Genomic DNA, 11,053 nt, shown 5'->3' with positions numbered 1-11,053 from the left:
AAAATAGACCTCCATGGCTGGGAGGGAGTTGTTTTTTTGTAGGGACAAGGACTTCATTCCAGTTTCAGGCTCCCCAGGGGAAATTAGAGGCAGCGCCAATTCCATTCCAGAAATTGCTGTGAGATTTCACGCAGGGAAAGCGAGACTTGCCCTTTCCATTTATTATTTTTTCTTCTATGGTTACTGCATTTTTGTCCTTGAAGGATGGGGGCTAGGTGAGCCCCCCATGCAGTAGTGCTTGCATTCAGACACTGAGTTAGGAAATGTAGTAAGACGCCTAGACCTGCTGAGTTCAGATCAAAAGTCTTTGGGAAGGAAGCATTCTGCCTTGGTCTCGCTTGAGAGCGGGTTCTCTGGTGGCGGCGGCGGCGTGCCCAGGCCCAGGGGCCTGCCTGGGCTGATCAGCAGGTCCAGTCCTGACTTCCACGCTGTGTTCCTCTTTGGATGCCGCTTTGGAAATTCTGTGAATCCGTCAGGCCTTTTGAATATTTCCACATCTTGTTTTGTTTCCTCCTTTGCAAGCCAATCATATAAATCTTTTTACAATAAAAGTTTAAGGGAGATACTATAAGTTTTTGTCAAAAAATAAAAATAATACAATTATTGTTACCAAACATTATCATCATTTATTTATATATATACATATATATATATATGCATATATATATATGTATCCTTCTAGCCATTTTTAAAAAAATGTTTATTTGTTTATTTTCAGAGAAAGTAAGAGAGAGAGAAGGGGAGAGGCAGAGAGAGAGAAAGAATCCCAAGCTGTCAGCCCAGAGCCTGACACAGGGCTTGAACCCATGAACCGTGAGATCATGACCTGAGCCGAAATGAAGAATCAGATACTTAAACGACTGAGCCATCAAGGTGCCCTCCTTCTAGTAATTTTTATGTGTATGGCTTTTAGTTAGCTTTTAAAACACACTTATAGTCCCTGAAATAAGTGCAATTTTCATTGTAACTTTTTTGTTAAACCTTAGAACATAATTAGTAATTACTATTTGTTATTGACTATTCTTGATTACTAGTCATTATGTGGCAGTACTTTCTTAAGTTTTCCTCAACCAAAGGTCATTCATGTAGCTTCTGTTATTATAAAGAACCTATAGTAGACATCTTTGTGTCCACCATTTTATGACATTTAGAATGATTTTTAGAAGGATATATTCCTGGAACTAGAAATTTGATACTCTATGGGTTATTGGTGCTTTATTTATGCTTTAAACATTTTTTCTTAAGAAGTTTATGTTTAAAACTTTGTAATTCCTGCTTGGAAAGTTTTTTTAGACTAAGAACCACAGTGATACAGATCTCCATGACTGAATATGTAAAGACCTTGATTGGCTATTCATCCTTGTGCTGGAAAAATTCCTTCTGAGGAGAACCCTTTTTTGGCCAGATGGCTCTGTCCTTGGGAATCCCCAAGTCCTGCTGCATGTCAGAGACATCGATGTACAGGGCTCTGTCTAAACAGACAGCATTTTGCTCCCAGCTATTTGGCAGAGAATATGATCGCAAATTCTACAGCCCAACTCCTGTCAAAAGTCTGGTGTGGAGAGTAACCTTCAGAGGATTGCTTGAAGCATAAGTTATGGACTGAGTGTGTCCCTCCAAAATTCATACATTGAAACCCTAGCTCCCAATGTAATGGAATTTGGAGGTGGAGCCTTTGGGAGGTTGTTACAACTAGATGAGGTTATAGGGTTTAGTGCCTGTATAAGAAGACAAAGAGAAACCAGACCCCTTTATCTCTGTCATGTGGCGATGCACTGAGGAGGCAGCCATTTGCAAGCCAGGAAGAGAGTCCTTCACAAGAATCAAATGTGTTAGCACCGTGATCTCAGACTTTCCAGCCTCTAGAGCTGTGAGAAATACATGTTGTTTGAGCCACCAGTCTTGGTATTTTGTTAAAGTAGCATATACAGGCCTTCCGCTCCTTTAGGCCTCCATTTTATCCTGGGATCTCGCTGGACCAATCTACCAGAGCCTAGCCCAACTTGTTCTGGGCCTCTTAAAATGCCTTTTTATGACTTGGATTTGGAATACTGCTCGCAGCCTCCTGGGGGGAGGGATGGTCTAGAAACCGGCAGGGCAGGAGTGTGTTCTCTGTAGCTCTCCTATACACCCCGCGCGGGGCTCTTCATGAGGCCTCTCAGGCCAGAGTCCCATGTGCAGCTTCACGTCTCAGGCGCCATCTTGTTTTTCATTGGTTATAGACAGTGCTGCTTAACTAGCCAGGGCTCTTCCCAAAGCCAGACTATCAGGTCATCTTCAGCAATGGTATAAAACCTCTGCACTCCGGATGACCCAACAGGCAGTGCAAATACACAATTAGGTGTCCCAAGCGTTTATTGCTATACTTTTTCATTTTCAATGTACCTATGGAGATTTTTACTTGTAGGAAATCTAGGGAAAAAGATACTTTAATTTCAGTGTGGATGCATATTTTGTGTTTGGTCGCATATTACTTTTGTTAACTTGCTTACGTGGGGATGGGGACCTCTAAAGGCCTTAATCTGGTTTGACCTATGGCCACTTTTTTGGACTCACCTTTATATTGTCTTTATTTTGACACACATTATTCATGCAGTTTGGTTTGCTGAATAATAAGCAGTTTTGTAAGCCACCTCCAATAATTTTGGGAATTAGAAAAGAAAAATGAAATTTACTGGGTCAAAAATGTGAATGTTTTTGAGGCTATTAATAAATGCTGCCAAATTAACTTTCCTTTCCCTCATTACTTCCTGGGATTGTCATCTATTTTTTTCTTGGACTTTAGGCTGGGACTAATGGGAGAGGCCACTGAGTACCAAGGAGCTGATCCTAGTGGGTCTTAAAGTCTTAGCAATGGAAGTAGTGGGTTAGTGTTCACTTGACTGGAAGGCACAATGAATTCAAGACCAATTTTTTAAAACTTTGTTTTAGTGTTTATTTATTTTTGAGAGAGAGAGAGAGAGGGAGAGAGCAGGGGAGGGGCAGAGAGAGAGGGAGACACAGAATCCAAAGCAGGCTCCAGGCTCTGAACTGTCAGCATAGAGCCCGACATGAGGCTTGGACCCAACAGACTGGGAGATGATGACCTGAGCCAAAGTCGGATACTTAACTGACTCAGCCACCCAAGACCAGTTTTTTTTTTTTTTTTTTTTGAAAATCCAACTTCTTTTACCCTCTGTGGTAGGTTGGATTCCCTTGCCCCGAGACTAAGCATGCACGAGGCTTCTTAGGATGTGTTCTTGGGATCCATAGCTACAGAAGGGAAAGGAAGAGGAGGAATGGGAAGGGAAGGGAAGGGAAGGGAAGGGAAGGGAAGGGAAGGGAAGGGAAGGGAAAGGAAGGGAAGGGAAGGGGCAGGCCTGGGCAGAGGGAGAAGCCGGGCTTGATGTATTCTTGATAGAATACTCAAGTTGGTGCCACAGGGAGCTCTGAAGCTGGGCTGGCCCTTTGTAGTCTCCCCCAAATTGGGGTGAAAAGACCCCGGAGAATCAGTCAATGGAGCTAGCTGCCCACAGAAGCAGGCATGACCTTGGGCAAGGCAATGGCCACAGGGGCTGACTGCTGAGGGCCGTCTGCCGAGATCACTCCAAGCAGGCGTAGGAATGCATTGGTTAGTCCTACTGCGGGATCTGGACCATGTATCACAGGGTCCAGCACATTCTCTTCAACAATGCAAGCCTGGGGTCCTGCTAGGCCTGTGGGGTTTTCTTTGTAAGCAGTTTAGTCTGCATTTTCCCTGTTGTCGGTGCTTGGTACTGTTGCCACCTGTGATTTAGGAACTCTGCTTCGTGGTTAGCCTCCTAATTTCATAATTACCTTTCCAGAATAATAACCCCATCCAGGTGTTTTGTAACACAAAACAGCAAGGGAAATTAATTTCAATTAGGAGGGGAAAAATACAAATTGAAGTTGTGGAAAGAAAAAAAGCTCCAACCTGCATTTCTTTTCTTTCTTTTTTTTTTTTTTAATTTTAACATTTATTCATTTTTAATAGGCAGAGAGAAACAGCATGAGTACAGGAGGGGCAGGGACAGAGGGAGACACAGAATCCGAAGCAGGCTCCAGGCTCTGAGCTGTCAGCACAGTGTCCGAAGTGGGGCTCAAACCCAGGAACTGTGAGATCATGACCTGAGCTGAAGTCAGACATTTAACTGACTGAGCCACTCAAGTGCCCCTAACATACATTTCTTTGTATGTCATTTTAAGTCCCTGCAATGTGACTGAACCATTGGGAGTAGCGCTTTTTAAAGACTGACATTTAAAAAATACGTGTGACTGGGGAATTTGGAACCGTTTGGGCTGCCCAACACACACATCTGGATATAAAAGGGGGAGAAAGAGAGAGAGAGGGGGGCCTCAAAAGAGGTAATAGAGACACAAAGAAACATTTTTCTTTTATGTTTTCACACTTCACTTTCTTCTTGGCTTGAGGACCTGAGCCTTGGAAAAATGATTTCTTTCAAGTTAGTTTCTGGCATTTCGAAGGGACACTCAGGGAATTGAAGGGAAAGGGGGACTCACGGGCTCTTATTGGAGAAGAAAACGGGGGTTTTCTCATCCTGTCCTGGTCCTTTGGATCTTGGATCTTGTTTCCTGAGGCTGGCTCGGCGATGTTTGAGAGGAGGCGGGTGACCGCTGGCTATGGGGGGCCCCTCTCTTGGGGAGTTGGCAAAGAAAAGGGAACCGGGAAGAAGGATCTTCTCAGGTTTCTTAACCAAGACCCATGTCGCCAGGCAGCCTTGGGTCCTGGGGCTCCCGGAAAGGGCCACCTACCCTGGGTAGCCTGCAAAGGCTTTGGCCTTTGCTTAATATTCCGAAGGCGATGACTCATTTGTACCTGGAGTGCTCAGGGGAGGCCTGTTGGAGACGTTCCTTAAACCAGTTAAGTCTCTGGGAGGCTTTCCTGCACCACCTTCAGCACACTTAGGCAGCCTTCCCTTCCTGCGAAGATGCTTCTGACTTTTCGGTTTGGGCCTAAACAGGAAACTAAAAACTGGTGCTCAGGTATATTCTTCTGGATTTACCCCAAATGTTCCATTATAATAGCTCACTCGTAGGGAGTGGCCCTAGGGGCACAAGGAGCTTGGCTCCCCTTCCTCTCCATGGCGAGTGCCCACACCCACAGCCGGAGAGCGCTCCCCTCTGGAAACGCATACGTGTGTGAGTCACGCTAGGGAGGAGCCCCGTTAGCCTGGCTGCCTTGACCTTCCTGGTGCTTTTGGGAAGGGGCAGAGGCCCCGCCTTGTGTCTGTATAGATTCCTGTGTTTTGGATTCTTGATAATATTATTTTAGGAGTTTCGGGTCACAGATTTGCCTTTCTAGAGCTCCTTACACTCCTGGGCGCTGATCTGTGTAACGGGGGCACGGGCTGTCAGGACGCTTGAGGTATTCTCTAGGGAGAGATGTCACAAGAAGCTTAGGACTGTGTTTCCCGCACCTGTGACTTATGTGACTCCTTCCTGCCTTATTACCCGCAGGCACATGAGAAAGGATGGAGTCTCTTTCTCTAGTTATTCAGAATATCCATCCTTGTCAGGAATGATTTAATCGAATGTAAAGACTTAGGCTTCTAAGTGCTTTCTTTTTTTAAATGAACCAAGTGATTAATTAAACTAGCCGTATCCTCAAATCTAGATTAGTATTTCCTTTCGTGCATCATGTTGCATTTTCATCTTAATTCGCGTATTCAAAAAATATTTTTGAAGGCTTACTATTTACTGCATGTGTCTTGAACTTGCCATGCACTTGGGATTTGAGACTCACATGGCGTCCAGAAGTCTCAGAGCCTTAACAGCGGCTAGTTATAAATTCCCTGGGAACAGGTGTTTTGAATAACAATGGTTTCCCTGCTCAGCTGGGAATCTTCTAGCATTTTTCTTGCCCAATCTCAAGTGGCACAAGAGAGCAACTGTCCTTAGAATGTGTCACCTCACTTCCCGGTGATATTGTGTGGTCACTGCATCAAGACCAAAGACACCCTCCTATCAGCAACAGCTTGACCCTCACTTGCTTTAGGATGCCACGTACTTTACTTGTGGGGAATGGTCTCTGAAGGAGACACCCAGTCCCGGGACAGTGAAGTTTCTGAGTTGATGTGACTGACTTCATAGATGAGCAAACTGGAGCCCAGAGAGGTTAGGAATCCTGCTGAAGATCACACAGCAGGTGGGGGGGGGCGGAGAAGGGAGAAAGACCTCTGGTCCCAGCCTTTGAATGATGGAGTTTGCACTCTTCTTCCTCAGAATTAATTTTATAAAAACTTCTAGAAACAACAACTTACCAGAGTTTTTCTATTTTATTAGTTTTTCTTTATTTTCTACCGACTCTTTGTTTTTGAGAGAATGTGGGAAGGGAGCAAACACGAGTCAGGGAGGGGCAGAGGAAGAGAGAGAATCCCAAGCAGGCTCCACACCTGACATGGGGCCAGATCTCATGACCTTGAGAGCATGACCCTCACGAAATCAAGAGTGGACGTTTAACCGAATGAGCTACCCAGACGCCCATCTCTGTTTTTTATATCTTCTAGAGTTGTTCTTTTTCTATCTTTAGTTGTAAAATGAAGCTAATTTATTTGGAATCTTCCTTCATTTCTAATATACACATTTAAGAATATAAAATTCTCATTTACATCCTACTTGAAACAACTTCTGTAACGGTATTTTGACATGCAGTATTTTTGTCATCATTTTTTCTAAAGATTTTAAAAAATATTTATTTTTATGTTTATTTATTCTTGAGAGAAAGACAGAGAGAGAGAGAGAGAGAGAGAGAGAGAGAGAGACAGACAGACAGAGAGAGAGCAGACAGTGGGATGGGGGGGAGGGCAGAGAGAGAGGGACACAGAGTCCGAAGCAGGCTCCAGGCTCTGACCTGTCAGCACAGAGCCGGATGTGGGGCTCAAACTCACGAGCCATGAGATCATGACCCGAGCCGAAGTCAGACACTTAACTGACTGAGCCACCCAGGCGCCCCAACTAAAGATGTTATGTGCATTATGATTTGTCCTTGACCCTTAAAATACTTAATGTGTGTTTAAAAAATCCAAATATGTGGGTTATTTGGGGTTATCTTTTTGTTATTGATTTCTAATTTAATTACATTGTAGTCAGAGATCATGACCTCTATGCTTTTCATTCTCTGCGATTTATAGCACACTGCTTTACAACCTTTTATGTGATCTATTTTTATAAATGTTTCATGCTGTTTAAAAAGACTATGTATTCTCTAATTTTTGGAAATAGCATTTTATATAGAGTCATTAGATCAAGCATTTTAATTGTGTCCTATATCTTCACTAATTTTTTATTTGCTTAATTTGATACTGAGGCATGCATATTAAAATTCCTATTATGATTGTAGATTTGCTAATTTTTCTTTGCAATTCTGTAAATGTGTGCTTTATATATTTTGAAGCTAAAAGAATTTAGCAAAAAATACAGAGTTTAGATGTTGGAGCCGGGTTTGGCTCACAGCTGGGTTTGAATCACAGCTATGCCATTGACAAGCTGTGGACCTTGGGAAAGTTATCTATTTCCTGTGATTCAGTATTCTTATCTGTAAAGTGGGCTATGCTGGGAAGATCACTCGGAAGGTTAAATAAATTAATATGTATAAAAAGTGCCTAGAACAGTGTCTGACACACAGTGAGTGCTTTGTAAGTATGAGGCTGCTTTTATTCTTATAGACTGGTCATAATCTCTATCTGCACGGACATATCTCCGTATCTGTATTTTTTGGCTTAGTCTTCTTTTCATGATGTTCATGCTACTACACCAGCCCTCCCTCCCTTAGTTGGATATGCCTAGACTATCGTTTTTCATCCATGCGCTTCTAACATTTTTATGTCATTATGTTCCAGGTGGATCTTTGATAAATAGCATATGGCTAGATTTATAAATATGCGACCTGAGAATTTCTGTTTTTCTTGGAATTAATAATTAAGTCCAATTAATTTACATGGTTATGAATGGGTTTGACGTCATATTCACCATCTTATGTAATGTTTCCTATTACCATGCTTTTTCTGTGCTTTTTTTCTTTTCTACTTTCTCTTAGATTAGTAAAATATTCTTTATTGCCCCTTTTTAGCTTCAGCTGTGTTTGAAATTTATTCGTTCTATTTCTATTCTTTTATTGGTTAGATTTTAATTTTTAAAATGCATGGTTAATTACAACAACCACCACAACAAGAGCCTTATCCTGAATAATTCAAGGTTTTCAGAACATTTTAATTCTGATCTTTCTATTCTCATACCTATGTTTCTTTTTTATAGTGTTTTAGTTCTACATGTCTTTTTAAAAATTTTTTCTCATTTATTTATTTTTGAGAGACAGAGAGTGAGCATGAGTGGGATAGGGGCAAAGAGAGAGGGAGACACAGAATCCGAAGCAGGCTCCAGGCTCTGAGCTGTCAGCACAGACCCCGATGTGGGGCTTGAACCCATGAACTGTGAGATCATGACCTGAACTGAAGTTGGGCACTCAATCAACTGAGCCACCCAGGTGCCCCATTAGTTCTATGTGTCTTCAAGGCAACAAAATAAGTCATTATTGCTCTTATTGATTTTATTTTTCATTCAATGCTTGCACAGCTTTACCTATGTATTTACCAGTTTCCTTGTCTTACCTTTCACTCCTGACCTAAGGTCCACTCTTTCTTTTCCTGCATTATTTCCTTTAAGAGATATTTTTGTTATGACAGTGAGTTTTCACTTCCTCATCCTTTGTCTGAATGACTGTTTCCCCCTTCCCCATGAGTCCTGTACAAGCTGCATATGGCACTGTGAGATGATATGTATTTCCCCTTAGTCCTTTCAAGGTATTGGTCTATTGTGTTCTGTCTTGTATTGTTACTGGTGAGAAGTCAGCTGTTCGTTTCATTGTTGTTATAGATAACCTAATTGTTTCTCAACTCCCTTTTATGATGTTTCTTTTTGACTTTATGTTCCAGAGTTTCACTATATGGCCTCGAGGTAGAGTTAGTTTAAAAATGTATAATTTTTAGAGCACATGGTACTTTAACTGAAGATTCATGTCTTTCATGAACTCTAGAAGAGTCTCATCCATTATTTCTTGGAATATTACTTGCTTTTTTCCTTTTCAAAAGTCCTATTTGACATTTTTCCATCTCTTGGTCTCTTTCATTTCATCTCTCTTCTCCATTTAACTAACTTTTCAGTTATGTTTAACATCTTATTGATCTCATACAGTGAAATTTTAATTTCTGGAAGTCCATTTGCTAATTCTTTTCCCACATTTTTCTGTTGTTTTCCATGATTTTATTTCTTTTATCTCTTTCATTTTTTTTAACTTTTATTCATTTTTGGGAGACAGAGACAGAGCATGAGTGGGGGAGGAACAGAGAGAGAGAGACACACACAGAATCAGTGTGTCTGAGCTGTGAGCACATAGTCTGACATGGGGCTCAAACTCACAAATTGCAGGATCATGACCTGAGCTGAAGTCGGACACCCACTGACTGAGCCACACAGGCGCCTTTTTTTTTTTTTTTTTATCTTTTGAATCATTTTAAAGATAATAATTTAGGAGTCTTTTAAGATCATTCTTTTCCACAATTTCTGTTATGTACATCTTTGGTGTACATGAGGTCACTGTGACAGTGAGTAGTGAGTATGGTTGTGATTTTGGATTGTGAACTCATCTTCTTTTCTTTTTTCCTGTGGGAAATCCTTGAGTACTGGATTTTGAAAGAGTTATTACAGAGTAGAATTTCACTTGGTTGAGCTATCCTTCTCTTCTATGAAGAGAATAGCTTTTTCCTGGGCTGGTATTAATAGTGATTTCTAATTTTGCTGCACCCTTTCTTTGGATCCAGAGTGACATCTGTCTAACAGTCCTATGGAACCAATAAGACTCAGTTTCTTAGTGCCTGTGTTCACTCTGGCATTCCTCTGGAGTGTCATGATATTGGCACATGATTTTATTCTGGCCCCTTGTTTTTTGTCTCAAGACATTTGTCTTTTCCATTAATTTAAGTGGGACATTAAATTTTTTTCTTTGGCTCTATCATTTCTGCATGGCTGTATTGGTTGGAGATGGGAGAAGGTGCTAGTTCAGTCTACCTTATTTCCAGAACTTAAGTCATGAAATTTATTTTTTAGTATGGAAACATTGAAAAAGAGAAATGATAAAAAATCAGAGGATAAATGACAATCGAAACTGTTGTACATTGAGCATCTGGGTGGTTCAGATGGTTAGGTGTCATACTTTGGCTCAGGTCATGATCTCAAGATTCCTGAGTTTGAGTCCAGCATTGGGTTCTCTGCTGACAGCTTAGAACCTGGATCCTGCTTCAGATTCTGTGTCTCCCTCTCTCTGCCCCTCCTTTGCTCATGCTCTGTCTCTCTCAAAAGTAAATAAACATTAAAAAACACAGTGAATATAATATAGAATATTAATATCTTTTAAAAATTTTATTTAGTTTTAGAGAGTGTAAGCAAGGGAGGGGTAGAGAGAGAGGGAGAGAGAGAATCTCAAGCAGGCTCTATGTTGTCAGCATGGAGGCCAACATGGGGCTTGATCCCACAAACTGTGAAATCATGACCTGAGTTGAAATCAAAAGTCAGACACTTAACTGACTGAGTCACCCAGGTACCCCAGGATATTAATATCTTTAATAGAAAAAAGAAGCCCAGAAATCAATGGGAAAAGCTGACCAATATAATAACAAATAGGATGATTTTAGTAATAAAAGTATGAAAAACCTCAATCTTTGTGGTAATCAAACAAATGCAAATTCAATAATGAAATAACTTTATTTTGAAAAAGTTAAATGTATTATGTCAAGGGCTGTTTAAAATGTGGGATATGAGCACTCTTAAAAACTGTTGATGGCAGTTCTGAGGGTAATTTTTTTGGAAGGAAAATTGGTCATTATGAATGAAAAGTCTTAAGTATAAAGTGTGCCTTGGCATGATCACTTCTAGGGGTTTTTATTAATGAATGAATTGGGTATGTATATAAAGTTTTATATATTGAGATGAAGCATTATTAATAATGACTAGTCATTTAAATGCATTAAATATCTAAATA

The sequence above is a fragment of the Suricata suricatta genome, chromosome 5 (genome assembly GCF_006229205.1).
Source record: "Suricata suricatta isolate VVHF042 chromosome 5, meerkat_22Aug2017_6uvM2_HiC, whole genome shotgun sequence".
NCBI lineage: Eukaryota > Metazoa > Chordata > Mammalia > Carnivora > Herpestidae > Suricata > Suricata suricatta.
This window is presented reverse-complemented; position numbering follows the sequence as displayed.